Here is a 20051-nt window from a genome sequence, read left to right as displayed (position 1 = left end):
CGGTGAGGTATATCAAGAAAAAGGAATCTGAAATTCGTTCTACAGCCGTAGCTGTAGCTACATCCGTGGCAGTCGAAACTATGCAGCGCCTACGGGATCTACGTGTTCTCGCACAGAAAATGCTGTTTTTTGTGGGTACAAGACCGATACAAAAAAGTATTCCAATTGATTGTAATATTAAAACAGAAAAGGCGAAAAATTTTACTCTTCTATAAGAAAAGGGCTGGTGAAACGTCTATTTCATCATAATTTTATGTCAAGTGAAGGTTGTTTCATAGGTTTAAGAGACGATTCGGATCCCGCAACGTAAAAATCACTGGCGATCGAGCCTCTGCCGACCAGGAGGCAGCTAGAAAATTTCCAAAGACTTTGTAGAAAATTATTGAAGAGAGATGTTACGCACCTTACCAGGTGTTTAACGAAACTGCACTATTTTGGAAGAAAATACCGCAAATACCGGAAAATTCAGAATTCCAGAATTGTGATGAAAATTTAGATTTCATTATATTAAAAAAAAAAAAAGCAATTCTAAACATGGTGGAAATTCAGAAATTATGAAAGAAAAAAATTCCAGAATTATTTATTTCTAGATTAAAATGCGGAGTTCCAGAATTGCCAAAAATTCAGAATATTTACGAAAGAAATTATTGTTACCGTAAATACGAGGCCCCCGGTACGACTGCACCTATCGCACGCTACTGCATTCACATATACAATATTAGATCACCCTCACACATCTTTGATGCTAATTGGGAGGGGGTTATTAATATGCAAAATAAGTTTATATTTTTTGTGGAGCCCAGGGGCAGTGCCCCGGCCTAGTTACGGTTTCCAGCACACTCCCTATACGTCAGAGGTTCCATAGGAATACTAGTAACGTGAGAGAGAGTGTCTGGTTTTTCGGGCTTAGTTACGAGCCTGCCTTTAAGGCTTACGAAAATCTTTCTCGCGCAAAGTGTAAGCATAAGATACTCCCGCACTCCTATAGGGGGCTCATGATGAATTTATGCTGTTTAAATTTGATGTCCGAGGATGATGCCACTCTCCGCTATCCATACGAAGGTTTTTAACAGCTAACAGCTGGCTGATGCGAATATATATTCAAAAAATAGAGAGAAAATGCAACTGCTCTTGCGGGGAATCGGACCCACGTCCTTTCTGGGTGAACGCCCTAGACCACTAGATTCAAAGACAATGAATATCTCAATCTCTCCCTGGAGCTCGTGTTCACTGAATGGACGATCGGACCTAACTCAGGCCAAAGCTCACAATTGCTGACACTGCCACCAGATGGCTACTTATCCGAGGATGATGTCCCATACGAGGGTTACGTTATCGTTATCTATACGAAGGTGCGTATGAATAGCGGAGAGTGGCATCATCCTCGGATAAGTCGCCATCTGGTGGCAGTGTTAGCAATTGTGAGCTTTGACCTGAGTTAGGTCCGCCCGTCCATATACGGTCCCGTTCAGTGCACACACGAGCTCCAGGGAGAGATATTCGTTACTTTTGAAGTCTAGTGCGTTTAGGAAAGTGAAAGGACGTGGATCCGATTCCCCGCAAGGGGGCAGTTGAATTTTTGCTCTTTCCTAAATATATCTTTGCATCAGCCAACTGTTAAAAATCTTCGTACAAATTTGACGTCACACTGAATAAGGAAGGCCCTGCACCAGTTTCTTTCCGCTCAGATCTTGAATATTAATTTGAAGTCTCAACATCGGGACCTTTGGATAGGGTTACCAGGTGTCCTCCTTTTTGATGCGATTTCGAGCGTTCTCCTACGTTTTGGAAAAAAAATTCGCCATTTTGCCCCCCCTACCCCCTTCAGGTTTCCGTAATTGTTTTTCTTTTTTTTCCGGGGAATTTTTTTTTCCCCCACAATCTGAATCATACATATCTTTTCATCGACATGAGTGTTTATGTGTGTTTTTTCCACATATGTTTACACACTTTCACCAGTCTCCATAATACGAAAACCCAAGTTGCCTACAAGCAGGGCTATTCTAACCAGAACCGCAACTAGGTGCTTGGTCAATAAGGCCAAGCACGTATAAGCCCCCCCCCCCCTCGGTGCGGTCCTGATTGTAACCATGGCCAGCTTGCTGCAAGATAATATGGAAAAAGACAGTCTGAAAAAAAACCAGCTTCTGAGTAGCGGTGAGGGACCCCAGAAAAAGCCTTTTGTCCGGGGGGGCCTATGATGCTGTTAACTCACTTGAGGGAGTGTTACATAGGAGCCGGAACTAGGGACTGAAGCCGTTTGAGCCCCCTAATAAATGTTGTTGGTGTGCAGCCAGCACCTCCTAGAGATAGAAGGCTTCGCACGGGTTGCCATAAACGTCATTCAGACTACCTAGCAAATTTGCCACATTTAGAATCACAGCATCCTATTTCGTTTCTTCTTATATTGGCGTAGAATCTTCCTGACTGGTTCAGAATTTCCGCATAGTGATTGGATGTAGGGCCATACAAATCGCTAATTCTCAGCCCGATCATTTGTTTTTTTCACAACGATGATACTGGCACGAGAAGGGAGTTTTTCCTCCTGAATATTCTGAGGGAAAACGGACTACTTACTGACGCCACGAGCAACGTGTGGAGGTCTTCTATCTCTATGAGGTGTTGGTGCACCCCCACCCCCAACAATAATTTCCGAAAAAACAATGCAATTCACCTTCCCTCTGCTGCGTACGTGATTGAGTCCAGTATATACGGGACGACCAGCAACTTTCAGCTGCTCCTCCCTACAATGTTTTCTTTATGTCGGTGCCTCTGGAATGTTGCCTCTTTCATTCAGAAATATAACAAACAGTGGTGTAATGCTCTTAAGGATTTTTTTTCTTGTCTTTATAGTGGCGTCGTCTTGTATTTTAAAATTGAGAAAAGTGACGCTACCAAAAATGCACCCGCGCAGGCGTCTTCCTTTCTCAGTTTTCCAACATGGTAACGCTAGTAACCCTTCATACTCTGTAACAACCTTTGGTGCCACCTACCGACAGTTCGAAAAGTAGTATCAGAAAAATGAAACCAATTCTGGAATACATAGGTGTCGCCATCTAGTATACAAAAAAGAACCAAAATAAATACCCTCACACCTAGTACCATCGTTGAGAACTAGATGCCAGGGCACAAGATTGCCAGTTCTAATGCAATTTACTATTCTTTTTTCAATGTCAGCTAGCATTATTTTTACGTCTTTGATAATTATGTGTTTAGCATTTGAGCAATCAGAAACGTCTATTTTTAGTATGATGCTATCAATTTAACTTGGCTAATAGTTGCATTACTAACTGTTATACAGACAGTAGGCAGAAGCAAGGTGTAATACAGTCGAATCCCGTTATAACGAACTGCAAGAGACCGGAGAAATCACTTCGTTATAACGAAATTAACGGAATTTCAGGTTGTTTGCATTGTTCCTATGTATACTATGTATGTATTTGAGGGATTAGAAAAGTGTTCGTTAAAACGAGATTTTCGCTATAACGGTATTCATTAAAACGGGATTCGACTGTATATTTTTAATTTTTAAACGAAGGAAATGATGTAATTAATGTAAATAATTGATATTTTTAAGATTTTTTTATAACGTATTAGGATATGGGTAACAATCAATGTGTAAGGTATATTTTTTTGTATTAGTGCACTCTCAGAGCCGGTTCTACACATTTTTCAAGTGTGTGTAGGCCGACCATATTTCCTTGAGAAAATACGGATAGTTGAGTTTTAAAATATGGGAAAAAGCGGAACATTTTGGCAGTTATCGCCAAAAATGATACCAAAAGTAAGCAAAGTCGCCAACTCATGCTGAGATAAGATAAGTCGCCAATCACATAAAACAACCGTTACTTGTTGAAATTTCAGTGAATTAAAAAAAAAAAAGAAAAAAGCGCCAAATGTTTCAGATGAATATTCTTGTTTGTGTAGTCGAAAAGATCGTAATGCGATTTCCGAGTTGGGAAGATAATTTTAATCGTTGATTTGAAGAACAAATAGCTTCAAGTTGGCTTCTTTGAAAATACGTGAAAAACCGGGACATTTTTGCGAAAAAGTTGGGACGGCCAAAACAAACAAACGTATTCGAAACGTATTTCGCTTGCCCCCCCCCCCTCCCTCCCCCATAGATCCATTCTTGGTTGGCGAGCTAAAAAACCATTCCTCTCCCTTCAATTGGCACCTTCTGCAGCCGTGTAGTTCGCAGCATTCAAGAAAGTGCCCTGAGTGGGACCCGGGGCAAAGTTGATTTTCTGAGCCCCCGACCTGGCTAGAAATGCTTGCCTACCAATCAGCATGCACACTATCGAATATTTCGATTACATCTCGTTATCTTGAGTCTATCCCCCCCCCCCTCCCGGGTAGTGTCCGGGTGCGCCCGTGCGTTAAGGTGTACCGAATGTTTGAGACTTTTTTTTAACATTAGAATGACTGTTATAAGCCAATGTGTTCCACATGACCACTACCACAGGGGATAACACATTGTAGGCGAGTCACAAATCCAGCAACGGCAGAGTGCAGCAGGTATACATACACGGTTTACAACAATGAACTGGTTGGGGATTCGGAGAGCAAGTTCTTATAACCGTCTCATTTTCATATTTCCATCAAAGTCGCTTGTTTCAGCACCACCTATTGGCTGCTTTTTGAGTTTTGTTTTTTTTTCCTGTCAAAAAAATCCCCGTTACATAGCGATGCTAACCCTACAAACCGTTTTTTATTTCTGCTTTTTTTTTTTAAAAATTACCCAGGCAAAAATTCTTGAAGCCATGACCAATTTTTGACCAAGCTATGACAAAACTTCTCTTCTCAAACACTACACAACATTCATGCACTCTCTGACGTACACCAAACACAGTCTCTCCTTCAAATCCTTCATAGGCCCACTTGGCCCGTCAGTAATCCCCCAATCAGCCCCTAAGGGCTGGGCATGGGAGTAATCATTTGATGCTGGTCTGGTATTTTTCCGGTTTCTATTAGTTTTAAAGTTTTGACGGACTTTTTGCCCACCCTGTATTCGTAAATTACGATATAACAACAAGGGGAAAATTTAACTTCGTAGTTTGGGGGGTAAAAAAGAAGAGCACCGTAAGTAAAATATTAGAGTAATAAATAAATAAATATATATATATATATATAATGATGAATAACGTATAGAGCAGGGGTTCTCAAACAGTACGCCGCAGCTCCCTGATGCGCCTTCATTTTTTTTTTGTTTGCCAGAGATGATTAGCCGCATAGTGGAATCAGCTTTGAGTGTTGTTTGCATCCTTATATTGTTTATTTGCGAATATGGAAAAACGTTAACCCTTGACTCCCGAGTTCTGCTGTTGGTGAGCAGACAGTGGCGTCCTTGAAGTGGATGTTTCGGTTTTCTTCTTTCACAGCTGTTTTCCGACTGACTTTTCCATATTATCCTGGAGAAAGCATCTGCCCTGCTTGAAGGCAAAATTCTTGTATTCTGGGAATTTCGACAACGCTATTGGCCAAGGCGTGTAAAAATGTGTGTGAGTAGGAAAAAAAGAAAACGGGAGAAAAATGTTTCAGAGTTGAAAAAAAAAGGGAAATAATGCTCAGGACACAGAAATGAAAATAGTTCCTTGAACTTGAAAAGGTGGGCAAAAGGGCAAATTTTCTAATACGTTGGAGAACGCATAAAAGAAAAAAGACATGTCCTCATGAAAGAGGATATCTGGTAACACTAATATAATCTGATCCCAAAGATGAAGGAGACGTGGGGCCCCTTCGGCCCTGAGCTTTTGACACGACAGTTGACGTTCACCGTGAGACCGATTTCTATAAGACAGGGCCGTAGTGTGTCCTATCGGAGGCCCCTTTTGAAAGGCCTATTATTAGGCAAAAAAGTTTGTAAACTTTTGTGGGCCCCCCATTCGGTTTGGGGTCCAGTAGCAGGCGCCCGGTTGCCCCCAGCCTAGTTACGGTCCTTCTATACGAGGAGTAAGTGCAGCCTATTTCTTAGCCAGTTTCCGGACTCTCAGTATCTTAGTTTTACGATTTTTACTTGAGGTTTTTTTTCATTTATTATAATTGTGGTTTTTTTAGTGCCTATTTTAAGCATTTTAGTGTCTTTTTGCCCTCTATTCTGACTATTTTTAGTGCCTAAACCTCTGTTATGAGAATTAAATGACCTCAGAGTATAAAATTGCATCAGAGTGTTTTATAGTGGCGTCATCTCTGTGTCAGTTTTAAAAACACACACTACATTTATTTTCAAAAGATTACTACAGTGTTATTACAGTCGAATCCCGTTATAACGAACTGCAAGAGACCGGAGAAATCACTTCGTTATAACGAAATTTCGTTATAACGGAATTTCAGGTTGTTTGCGTTGATCCTATGTATACTTATTTGAGGGATTATAAAAGTGTTCGTTAAAACGAGATTTTCGCTGTAACGGTATTTCTTAAAACGGGATTCGACTGTAAATACGTATTTCATTGCTTTATAATATAAACTACCATATAATATTAAAAGAGTGCTTTTTAAATAAAAATTTATTGCCCTACCGGATAGGCCCACGTGTTAAGACAGAGGTCTTGTCTTCATGGGCACTGCCTATACCAATTATCAAAATTAGAGCAACCCCCCCCCCCCCTACGGTAAGTTTGACATAGAAATGCACGTCATCACGCTGATTTTAATTTGTGCAAGGTGTTTAATTGTAGCGTTGATCAAGTGCTCGCGAGTACGAAATAGAACATAAGCATCGAGCAGTCTGGATGCTTCAAAGAGCACCATGATGCTCGCGAGCAATTGGTTGAAGATGCCTGCGTCTGCATGTAGGAATCTCCTTGGGGACGGGGTTTTTGACGAACCCTCAAGTCAAGATTTTTAGCGAGACCCTGAAGCATTGCCATTAGATGTATAGAGCAAAAATAGAAATCAGTAACTCCATGGGCTTCTGAGGTCTAAGTTAGACACCCGTCAGATCCACTGGGGGCCTCCCCGCCAGACAAAGTTGGTTTTCTGGAGGCCCCCTATTTTCTGGAAATACTGCGTACACCCAGAGGTACCGACTTCAAAAAAATGTTGAGGAGGCTGAAAATCGCAATCCATCCCGTATATACGGGACTGAAGCCTTTACACGGAAGGCGGAATTGTGCATTGCATTGTATGTTCATGACATTGGCGGGGGGTAGGAGGGGGGGGGCCTCACATAGCCGCAGTCCCCAGGTTCGGGCACCTGTTCACGAGGCTCCCTATGATCTTGTCATATATGCTCAACCAAAACCAACTGTACAGCTGGTGTTGGCTCAGCCCATGGCGCATGGAGTAAATGTGGCCCTCAGAATCATCTGATGTGGCCCGTGATCTCAAACCTAATTTTTTAAAAATTAACTAAGCGGGCACATTTACAGATCATTTGAGGAGATCGTGACATATTTACAGATTTATAAATCAATTAATGACCCGCGGTACATTTACAGATCACTTAAGTGACTCGCGGCACGTTCTATTACCACTTATGTGACCCCTAGCACAGCTGCAGAGCTATTAACTGGCCCACAACATTTTTACATGTCACTGAAGTGACCCGTGGCACATTTCCGGATTACTTTAGTGGACGGCGCCACAGTTCTATAGCACTTATAATCCGAGGTACATTTATAGATCTTTCAAGTGACCCGCGGCACATCTGTAGACCACTCAAGTAATTTGTGGCGCATCTACAGAAAGACACTCAACATCACTCAAGTGACCCGCGAAATATTTACACATCATTCAAGTGACGTGTGGCACAGTTCCAGATCGCTAACGTGGCCCACGAGACACATTTCCAAGTGACTTACGTCCAGTCATTCAAGTGGTCTGGTAATGTGTGCCTCTTCATTAGTTCATTTTTACAAAAAGAGGTCATGGGGCCACATCTGACCTGCGAGTCATGGGTTCAGCATGTATATTTCAAACCCACGAGGTGTTGAGAGACGAGTTCAACGAGCACAAGTGCAGGTGCATCATCATGTCTAGCCTTGAGATGATTTTTTTTGGATGAGGGCCCCCGCATTTCACGTGAGTTGAGGACACGACACGCGCAACATGGAAGGGTGCCAGGGACGCCTAAAAGCCTAAAATAATAACACCTGCTGCTCATTGAATCCTTTCTTTCTTCCCCATTGAAGAACTCGTTCCAGCTAGAATCTCCGATAAATGGACGGATATTTCCGTCCGGCTTCTCTATTCTGTACGAAATTACGGGGGGGTCGAGACGAAAGACACTCGATGGCACCATGTCTGGGAACTTCACCACTTGCATTAGGAATTCGTGGAGACACCCTCGCGTCACGAAATGTCTCGAAGACTTGGAATTATAATCAAAGTGACACGAGCTGTTCGGATTCCGTTATTGATCGCATCCCGGAAGTCGCAACGTGTCTAAAACTCTGGAAATCGACATATTGATGTCATCCCGGGTCTTTGAAAGTCCCGGATCTCATTTCGGGCGCCTGGTGTCACCCTTTGAACACGTGACTTTTTTAAAATCTGAATATGGGACGGGGGGGGGGGGTGTTCAATATTAAACGCCTTTCGAGGCCGATTGATTCACTCAATCCAAGTCTTCGCTATACCTATTGCTTTCCTCAGGATAAAGGAGGGGGGGGGGTAGGTTCGGCCCCCAGGATTTTTGACGGGTTCCCTTACTTGTAAATTTTTTACTGTAATAAAATGGTACTCTTACACCATACATGCTTAACCCATGTCCCGCAAATATCGCCCTCACAGATAACTTAAGTGACTCTCGGCGTATTCGCAGATCACTTAAGTGACTCGCAGCGCAATCCCAGACCACTTAAGTGACCCCGCAGCACATTTACGGATCACTCAAGTGACTTGATGTGACTAAAGTTGTTTCAGATCACTTTAGTGTCCCGTGGCACATTAACTGATCACTTGAGTGACCCGCGGTACATTTACGATCACTTATGTGGTCCGCCACACGTTAACAAACAAATGAAGTAGCATGCACTCTCCAAAAGATTGAGCACCCTTGACTAGCGCTATTGGTCATCTTTAGGTGCCGACTATTGCAGGTATTTTTGAATGTTTGGGTTAACACATTAAAAAAGGCCGCCTTAACGCATGGGAGCCCACCTATGTAATGCAGGGTGATGTGTCGTGGGAAAGATTTAGTTAATAAAAGTAGAAAAGTAGAATGGGCCTACCCAAGAACGGTGGGGGGGGGGGGGACAGGACCGTCTCAAACGCATTGCGGGCCCGTGGGGCAGAAACATTTTTCTGAGGTCCGACATACACTTAAGTGGACGATGGTGACGTCACATAAGCTTCACTTTTTCGAGTCTAGTAACAGGTAGTGTCACATTAACTAGGGCTTTCTGATCAGACCAGAATCAAAGTTTTTTCCCCCATTCCCAGCTCCGTAAGGACTGACTGTGGGATGGGCCTATGAATGGGCTTTCTGAAGCTGACACCTGCACTAGCCACCTGTACTAGTGACGTCACACTAGTCTTAAGTTTTCCAAGTCCAGTAAAAAGTGGAATCACATATGTTTCAGCTGTAAGAGCCCAATAGCAGATGGCGTCACATTAACTTCAGCTTTCTGGTCCTAATGGCAGGTGGCGTCGCAGCAAGCGTCGCAGTAACTTCTGTTCTCTGTGTCTAGTAACAGGTGGCGTCACTTTTGCTCTTTGACTTGCCTATGGTATCACTATCACGTAAACACGTAAATGAAACAAAAAACGCAGGTTAAATGAATTATTTACGCCATTTACGATGGGTTTAACGTCATAAACGTTGGAAAATAAATCATTTCGCAAACTACAAAACCGTTCTGGGAAGCGTTTTCGATGCCAAAAAACGGTAGTAAATCCGCCAATTCCGTGCAATGCCAATGTGATCGTCGCCATGTCGTTATACTTATCGTAAAATAAGTCCAAATTAATAAAAATTTCGGAAACTTTCTCCGAAGGGTGTTAGTAGTGCCAGTGTCAGGCCGAGAATCGGGTCATTTACGATTTTTCTAGTTCGTCCACATCGTAAATCAAAGTTCCCTTGAATCGAGAAAATCGTAAATGTATATCACCCCTAATAACGCCTTGTATTAACGTGTGCGATTTACGTCGCAAATTGGAAGATAAATTTCTTTGTTTGATAATTAGCGAGATGCCCCATTAACTCTCAGCGCAATTAAAACGGGACATCTTTCGTGTTGAAGCCCTGGAAACGCTCTCTCTGAAAAGACACCCATGAATACATATGGAAATTCCGAATTGATGGAAATTTTTTTCGGAATTAGTAGAAATTTTTCAAATTTTATGAAAGAAATGGTTTTTAGAATTTGTAAAAATTCAAATTTACCTAAGAAACAAACGAGTATGTGGGAAAAACAACCTCATAATTTTTGAATGTGGGAAAATTCGTAATATCAGAATCAGTGAATCAATGAAAATTTGTAATATCAGAATCAATGAAAATTCGTAATATCAGAATCAATGAAAATTTGTAATTTCAGAATTCATAAAAATTCATAATTTCAGAATTCATAAAAATTCATAATTTCATAATTTATGAAAATTAATAATTTAAGAATTCATAAAAATTTCATAATTTCATAATTTATGAAAATTCATAATTTCAGAATTTATGAAAATTCGTAATTTCATAATTTATGAAAATTCATAATTTCAGAATTTATGAAAATTCAGATTTCATGAACGAATTATTTTCAAAATTTATGAAAGAAACAATTTCCAAATTAATGAAGAAAAAATTTCAAAATTTATGGAAAAAATTGTTTTAAAATTCATGAAAGAAATAGTTTCAAAATTCATGAAAGTTCAGAATTTATACAAATACAAATACAACGCCACAACAGGCAAATTGCCCAACGAGGTGGCTGATCCCCGAGCCCCTACCTACTACACCACACATGCAATCCCCCAACCCCCACGGAACCCCCCAACGAATCGGTACGTGCGGGAATGTGCGTGTACGTGTAGTGCAACCTGACGTAAAGTTTGTTTCTGTGTAATGCTTGTTATGTGTAGTGCTGTCATCTGCCCCCAGTTTTACTAACTATGAGTGAAGTGTTATGATTGAATGATTTACCGTTGTAGGACTGTTGCTCTCTGTGGCGAGACTTTTTAACGGGGAGATCGGCTCGCATTTGCGCCTTGAAGTTGGGAACCACAGAAAACCAACTTCAGCCGACCACCACTGTGGGGTTCGAACCCGGATCCTCGCATCACGAGTCCGGCACTATAACCACTCGACCACCACAGCGGCATGAAACATATGACATGGCATGAAACATTTATGAAACATATGATTTCTAGGATTTATGCCAGAAATAATTTCGGAATTCTTAAAAATTCTTCAAAACTGCCGAAAACTTAATTTAAGATCTTCAAAAAAATCTGTAATTACATTATCTAGAAAAGAAAAATTTTAATTCAGAATTTAGGACAATTTTTGATAGAAAAAAATAGAAATTCCTAATTTCAGAATAATTCAGAAATTTATGAATTATGAATTTCAGAAAAAATTAAATTTCAGAAAAATTAATAGAAATTCATAATTTTAGAATTCATAAAAATTCAAAATTTCAGAAAATTAATAGAAATTCATAATTTTAGAATTCATAAAAATTCATAATTTCAGAATTAAATGCAAATTCACAATATGCGAAGGAAATAAATACATTCAGAATTTGTAAAAATTCAGAATTAAACGCAATTAACATAAATTGATGTTTTTCATCTATTACATTGATTTTCAATCTCATTGCATCAATATTTAATAAAGATACAATTTGAGCTAATTACTCCCAATTTACAAGCGATAAGTTGCCAAATCAGCGAAGCCAATACCTTCTGCTCTAGTAGGTATTGGCGAAGCGCACTAGAGTAATCAGGCTACAGGCTAGGCGCGGATCCAACCATAGACTTAAGATATAGTATTATTACTCTGTGGATCCAACGATGTGGTGGTGGGAGGGAGCGAATTGTGCAAATTTTGATCGGCCCGTATTTTATGGGACAGAAATTTTTTCCATATTATTCTACTCTTCGGAGGGGGGGTCATCATTCCCATCGCTTCCCCCCCCCCCCCTCCCATTTCTGGATCCACGCCTGAGCTAAGGCAGGCATCTTCAGCTGCGAATGAAGAGGAGGCAGACATCTTCAGATTCAAATGGAATAGAGGTAGGCATCTTCATCTGCGAATAGAATGGAGGCAGGCATCTTCGGCTACGAATAGAGCGGAGGCAGAGATATCTTCAGCTTTTAGGCGCAATGGTGAGAAACATAGTACCAATAGAAAAACAATAGCTCGAATAATGATCACAAATTTAACACTCGGTACATAATATTTTTTCTTTGTCGGGAGCCGCACAAAATCGCCTCTAGTGCACAAAAGTTGGGCCGCACAAAATCAAACACAGACCACGCCTCAATTCCAGAATATCAATGAAAATCATGCCTTCCACATCCTGGAGCAGGGCCTCCAGGCTGGGATCTTCTGCGGGCCCCCGTCACTTTCCACGGGCCCTTCTATAGTTAATTTATAGCGTAAAAAAAAGAAAAAAAAAGACGAGAATTGTCCTGGGCCCCAGGGCTACAGCCATGGCCCCCACAAGGGGTGGGATGACAAGGCTCCAGCACTGGGGCCCGGGACGATTTTCAACATTTTTTGTTTTTCACGCTATAAATTCATCCTAAAGGGGGCCCGTGGAAGTCTTGTCGGGGGCCCTGCTTCAGGATGTGGGGGTCCATGGCTACAGCCATGTCAGTCCCGCCCTTGTAGGGGCCATGATGAAAATCCTAGCCAGGGCAATATCGTTGGCCCCCACACATTACTTCTGCAATCATCAGATTTCGACACGCCAATGCCATTGACCTTGAACACTATTTAGTTCAGAACTCCGAAAGTTGGAAGGAAGTTGGCATCTGGCAAGTTATTCGCATTCCTTTGGCAGAATCAAAAAAATGTCTTTTTACCCCTTTCCAAGACCTTGGTGGGAAGTTCAATGGGAACAGCGAGACACGTGTTCAAAACACAAGGCAACAATGTTGGGCTAGACTCCCGTTATTTCTGCCAAGTTCTAGTGTCAATGATCTCTGCGGATAATGCGCTGCCGCATTACTAGACGGAACAATTCACACATGCATTTCTCATGTGCGAGAGTATCATTTCTTCAATGCCATCTTTTCATAGACATTTCAAACGAGTTAAAAATGGTGGATTGATGCAGGGACTGCCATATAGAGAGGAGGAAAATAACAACTTCCTCTTTACTACTGTTAACACATCGCGACAATGCGTCCATTGTTGCGTCCTGAAAGAAGATCTTCTTCCCATTGTTTTCCGTTGGAAAAATTTTGACGCACAACAACACAATGTGAATTCTCACGTATCCTCGCGTCTCCCTTTGGAATTCTCAAGACATCATCGTTATGACATTGAAAAGCTTTTAAAATAGATCTTATATTTGTCATAAGTGTTGCACCGAGCATTGGCGTTGAAGCCGGGGTGTTGTTGGTGCTATAGGGGCATAACCTGGGAGGGGGGCTGAGATTATTTGAGCCCCCACCCCAATACATTTTGTGAGGGGTGGGTGGGGGGGCTGAGCCTTGCCGAATAATTATTGAAAAAATAATGCAACAAGCCACTCTAATCTTCTGCGTAAGGGCTTGAGAGCCGTAAACACGGGAAGACCAGAAACTTTCGCCCCCCCCTAATGTTTTCTTCATGTTGGCGCCTATGGTAGGTGCTCCAGCACCTATTGCATTTTGTAGCATGGGTCCGAGCATTCTCATAATTTATTTGTCATATTTATCCAGAAATCGAAATTTGTGTACTCACCCACAGGTCAAAAACACCTCCGACGCCTTTGGTGCCGAAGTGCCGAGCTCTTAGATCCATGTTTCTCAACTGGTGTTCCCCAGAGATATTTGTAGGGGTTCCCAGGGCCATCTTGACCGTGTCTAAAAAACTCACCGACTGCAATTCACCGCTAGGAAAATTCGCCGACTACTATTCACCGCTAGAATTTCACCGATAGCAATTTGCCGCAAGGGAAATTCTCGGGAAACAATTCACCCCACGAGAAAAATTCACCACTAGGAAAATTCGCCCCCCCCCCCCTCCAGCTGAGAAAATCCACCGACAACAATTCACAGCCAGGAAGATTCGCTGATGACAATTTACCACCGAAAACAATTCACCAAAAGGAAAATTCACCGACATCAGTTTAGCACCTAGTGAGCGAGTGAGACATCCATGAGTGTCTGAGTCAAAGCGTATAAAGATTATTAATTATTATTAATTATTATTATAATTGATTAATTATTAATACGCTTTGGTCTGAGACTTCCACGAGGAAATTCGTTTATAAGTAGGAAAGGTGTGTGCCATATTTTTTTTTTGGTGATTTTGTAGAGAACATGGATATCATTTCAAGGGTCCCGTGGAACATGGATGATTCAAGGATTCTCCAGAGCACTATTTCCAAACCGTTTTAAGGGCGCGCCCTCTATAGTGAAATTTAATGCATCGTGGACCCCTCTATAGTGTAAGTCAATTCTCCGCGGACCCCCGTTGTAGTTACCCACAAGGGCGCTTAACCTTCAGAAGAGTGCGGGGCCACTTAAGTGATCTGGAACAGCCCCACCAGTCACTCAAAAGATCTGTAAATGTGCCGCGAGTCACTCAAGTGATCTGTGAATATATGCCGCGTGTCCCTTAAGCGATCTGTAAATGTGCCGCAGGTAATTAAAGTGATCTGTGCCGTGGGTTACTCAAGCGGTCTGTGAATGTGCCACGGATTACTCGAGTGGTATGCGAATGTGCTACGGATTACTCAAGCGTTCGGTAAATGTGTCGCATGTTCCTTAAGTGATCTGGAACTGTGCCACAGGCTATCCAAGTGATATGTAATGTAAGCCGCGGGTCACTCAAGTGATCCGAGAATCTGCCGAAGTTATCTGTAAATATGCCGCATGCCACTTGAGTGATCTATAACTCTGCCCTTGGTCACTTAAGTGACATATAAATATGCCACGGGTGCTTAAATGCTCCGGAAGTGCGCTTCGGCGATCTGTAAATATGTCGTGGGTCACTTAAATGATCTGCGAATGTGCCACGGCACGGGGACACTTAGATGATTGGAAAAAGTGCTACGAGGGCCGCTTGAGTAATTTGTAAATTCATCACGAGTCACTCAAGTGAAGTGGAACAGCGCCGCGCGTGGGTCACTTAAGTGATTAATGGAAACTTGCCGCTTAGTTCATCTTAACAAAATTAGGATTGAGGTCGGTAACACATGACTCCGAGGGCCACATTTAATCCATGGGGTTGAGCATGTATGGTCTGTCATTTCGGGAAATACTGCAGTAGGAGCACAAAAGTTGGCTTTGTTAGACAGGGGCGTAGCCAGAAATTTCGTTCATAGGAGGGGAATCAAAGTGATAGAACAATAGATTTGGCCATCTTTTTCCCTTTTTTTCAGTCATTTTCTCACATTTCGGGCGGGGGGGGGGGAGACCAGACCCCTACCCGCTACGCCCTTGTTATTAGAAACCTTAAATATGAGGCGATGGTGACGCTCGCGCTGTCTAAATCGTGCTATTGCCATTAGTGTCAAGGCAAAGCTGAGGATTCACCTGTAATTGACACCTTGCGGTGATCAGGAGATAAGCCACCTTTCCACCTATAATGTGCAGCGTCAAACTGTATTTGCGGTCACGTATAAATGCCCATAATAACTTCGGCAAGGCGTTGGAACTGTCACCATGTAATCATCGCATGAAAGTAAGGTCCCGTCGCAAGAAAACTTCGCGGGCGCATCGCGTGATCATAAAAAAAAAAAAAAATCAACATTACGCCAAACATCGGGTGACACCCTCAATCAAACATCGCCATAACACTGTACGGAAAAGAAGAAGAAAAAAAAGTGACACCGCGTGTCACGGCATCTTTGGACGTTCTTCGTCACGTGCGTGTGACATTTTTGCCATCCTTTCTGGTTTTTTTTTTTCTCTACGTTGGAATCTTTCCACGAAAAATTGCATCGAGGTCAGTGTGTTATTCGGATAATCGTAATATTTATAATAATAGTAACACTGATAATAACAACAGTGATAACGATAATCACGGTGGAGGATTCGTTTTGGATATGTCACGTGACAGACAAATTTCAGATCGAGAGAAAAAACCTCGACACGGCAAATGGTAATTGAGCGGTTTTTGTTTTTTTTGGGAGGATTGACGCTTCGACACGTGAGAGCGTCGTTGCTGACTCTACGGCGAATGAGATATCATCTTGCATCAAAACACTTTTATAAGGTCTTGTGTGATTGGTTTATGTCAGGGGATGCAGAACTTACTGCTCGCAGGCCAAATGCGGCCCGCCAAGGGGGGTTCCGTCCGGCCCGCGAAAGGATTCGGTTGAAAAGTATCAATGCACCCGACACGATAAATGCCAAGCTCGACAACATTTTCCTCCGTAAAAATACCGGGATATTTGGATCCATACAGGACATTGCCAATTTCCACCATAAGTTATCAAATGAAAATAAAAAGTTGGCAATTACATCCAAATAAAACAAAATTTCAGAAGTCAAGGAAAAAGTTGCCAATTGAAACCAAAAACAAAAAGTGAAGTAAAGTTGCCAATGACAGTCAAAAACAATTTCCCTAACACTAAAATTGCCGAAGAACTGACGATGATGGAAATAGAGGGCTCTTGCAAGTGTTTGACAAATATGTGAGATAAATATTTTTATATGATTACAGCTAAATAACGCTAGAGTCATAATTATTATCATGATGAAATTCAAAAGTCGTGAAAATAATCTTAATTCTTGATTTCAGAAATTCAACTGAACCTTGTTGGAAAAAGACGGGAAAAGAACGGGAGATTTTTTATGAAAAAAGTTGGGATAATGAAAATTATATGTGAATGTCCCGTAAAGTACGGTCATATGGTCACAATATACAAGTTTTTGGCCGGTGAGTTTCAAAAAATACCTCATACGGCCCACTGACTGAAAAGGTTGTGCCTGCTTTATGCAATACAATGAATGATAGCAAGCGGGCTAAAATGTGGTCCTCGACCTCAAACCTGTTTTGTAAACATAACCTACTACTAAACCTCAAATGCACCTCATCCATATTCCTCTGCGAAATTGCTTAAGAATTGGTACATGTTGGTTGCTTGTACTTGTTACATATCTAAACGTGAAGTTTATTTCTGTGTAATGGTTGTTACAGTGCTGCATCTGCCATCTATTTTTCGAACTATGAGTGAAGTGTAAGGGGCCATTCAAGTGTCATCAGCAGATTTGTAGGCATTTTTGACCCCTCTTGTCAGCAAAATTTCGTCAGCTCGTATATTGGGATCACAGACGTATGCAGGGGAGGGGTGGTATCGCCCACCCTATAGCAACCCCCCAGACGACAAAAAAATTCATTTTTTGATGCAAAAATGTATTAAAAAAATCAAAATAACCTTTATATGTTGTTGCAATCAATTTCTGTTAATTTCAATGCTATTTGAAGACTAAGAACCCAAAAAATTTCTTCAAGCAATTCATTGTGACCCCCCCTGTAAGTCATATGTGCCCAACCCATGGCCCACAAGATGAGGTGCCCGTCACCTCAAGCCAGATTTGGAAAAATGAATTAAGCGGCACGATTTACAGATCGCTTAAGTGACCCGTGGTACAATTCCAAAGCATTTCAGCGGCCCGTAGTACATTTTTGGAACACTCAAGTAGGCCCGTCGCACACTCACTGATCACCTAAGTGACTCACGGCAGATTCACGGATCACTTTAGTGGCCCGTGGCACATTTCCAGAACACTTAAGCGGTCTGTACCGCCTTTAGAGATCCAATAAGTAACATCAAGCACAGTTTTAGAGCTCTTAAGCGGCCCGTAGTGCAGGTCTACATCACTCGAGTTACCCACGCTACATTTTCCCATATTTCCAGAGCACTTCAGCGACCCGGACACATTTCCAGATCACTTGAAGGATCCGCGGAATATTTAGAGATCACTAAAGTGGCTCTATAGAGTCCCCCCTATTGATAGTGGCTCTACTTATCAATAGGGGGGATGTTAGTTCAGGGGCCCTCACAAACTAGGGAAAGGTTTTTTTTCTAGTTTTTGGCACACCAATTAAAGGTGCCGTTAAGAATATTTAATATTTTTATAAACGGTGGTTGAGGACTTAAAGCATCATTCAAACTATCATCAAAAGTCAGCAAATCCGAAACCTCCTTCCAGGGCCGTCTTAAGAGCATCATGGGCCCCCGGGCCAAGTGATTTTTCTGAGGCCCTACCTGGCGAATTATAGAAAATTTCAACCTGATCTCACTTTTGCGAGGCCCCTCTTCTCCTGAGGCCCCCCCCCCGGGAAGTTTCCGGATGGGCCCATGCGTAAAGATGGCACTGCCCCCTTCATCCCCATCGATGCCGATGTAATACTTGAATGATCCCTAACCGACAATACCGAGCACGGTTACTGGGTTAACAGGCGGGCTCTCGGCCTCTTTCCATGTTGTTCCAGATAGTGGGCGCTTGGCTAGGGTGGCCAGACGAGGTACCTTAGAAATCGGGACAAATTCCGGAATTCCTAATTAAAAACGGGACAAAACACGGAATCCATTAACACAAACCGGGACAAGACTGAGACATTTATAAAATCCTTTTTTGCGGGCATTACAGTATAAAATTGCAAACTTACGATGTATTACGGAAATATTACCTCACTGCTACTGCTATGTACTCATATGTGCCAAAATGAGTAGGGCGATGAGTAGTGATTTTTTGAGATTTTTACTTTCATGGCAAATGTTAGCGCCCTCTATTGGCTTTACAGAGAACAAAAATAAAATAATTTAATGTATGTGCTGAATATGAAGGCAGCTTTGACACTTCTCAAGCCCTTTATGAAAATATGAGTTGGATTCAGAGGGGCAGAGCTGATGAAGAAATTTTGCTGACGGGGGGGGGGGGGTTAAAAATGGCTAAAAATTTGCTTACGTAATACTTGAACGGCCCCTAACTGACAATATATTTTTCATAGTTTTCAAATGTGTACATAGTGCTTACGTACATGTTACAGTTGTCATGTGCATCGTAATATATTCGATTAAACGGGGGAAAAGTTGAATATTCAATTAAGCGGGGAACCTGAACATCCTCCTTATAGGAGAAATTTTGGTTGCAGTCGAGGGGTTACTGAGCTACTGGCTTCTGACTGCGCGGGTCTGGGTTCGAATCCCGGTTCGGGCATGGAGGTCTAAAACTAACAAATACCCTGGACAGATCATGCTGATCTCTTGGGAATACACTTGAAGATCACATCATCATCATCATTAGTGGATTTTATCCGTTATCTAATTAAGCGGGACGGACTGTATTCGCATGTGATTCGCATGTGAATTACCCACCTCTGACTTGGATGGCTTCTCGATTGACAACAAACCACCGGGCAAATTAAAATGTGTGTTAATAAATGCCAGGAGCTTGGGTAACAAGAAAGATTTTTTAGAAACTATGATAGTTGTGGAGGACTTGGATCTTATAGCCATTACAGAATCTTGGGCAAGCGATGGGGATGAATCTTTCTTACACATCTCCGGATACGATACTTTTTTGAGAAATAGATCTGATAGGAAAGGGGGTGGAGTGTTGATATACGTGAAATCATGTTTGAAGGCTAGAGAGTGTAACGTACAGAGAAGTGATATTGAAACCATATGGGTTGAACTTGAGAACAAAAGACGTCATAAGCTTATTGTTGGGGTTTGTTACAATCCACCGAATAGGGATCAAAACTACATCGCCAAAATGCACGATGAAATTTCCTACATGTGTAAGCGAAAGAGGGTTCTGATACTAGGGGATTTCAATTACCCGGGTATTGATTGGGAGAACCTTTCATCTGGAAATCAGTATGAAAGAGACTTTCTTAAGTTGGTGCTCGAAAATTTTTTGTATCAGCATGTATCAGAAGCCACTAGGGGTACTGCTATTTTGGATTTAGTTCTTACTAGTTCTGAGGATCTAGTTGA

Source organism: Pholcus phalangioides, unplaced genomic scaffold, assembly GCF_987345545.1.
Source record: "Pholcus phalangioides strain wild (caught in Gottingen) unplaced genomic scaffold, Ppha-v1.0 ptg000022l_1, whole genome shotgun sequence".
NCBI lineage: Eukaryota > Metazoa > Arthropoda > Arachnida > Araneae > Pholcidae > Pholcus > Pholcus phalangioides.
Note: the sequence above shows the minus strand (reverse complement) of the source record.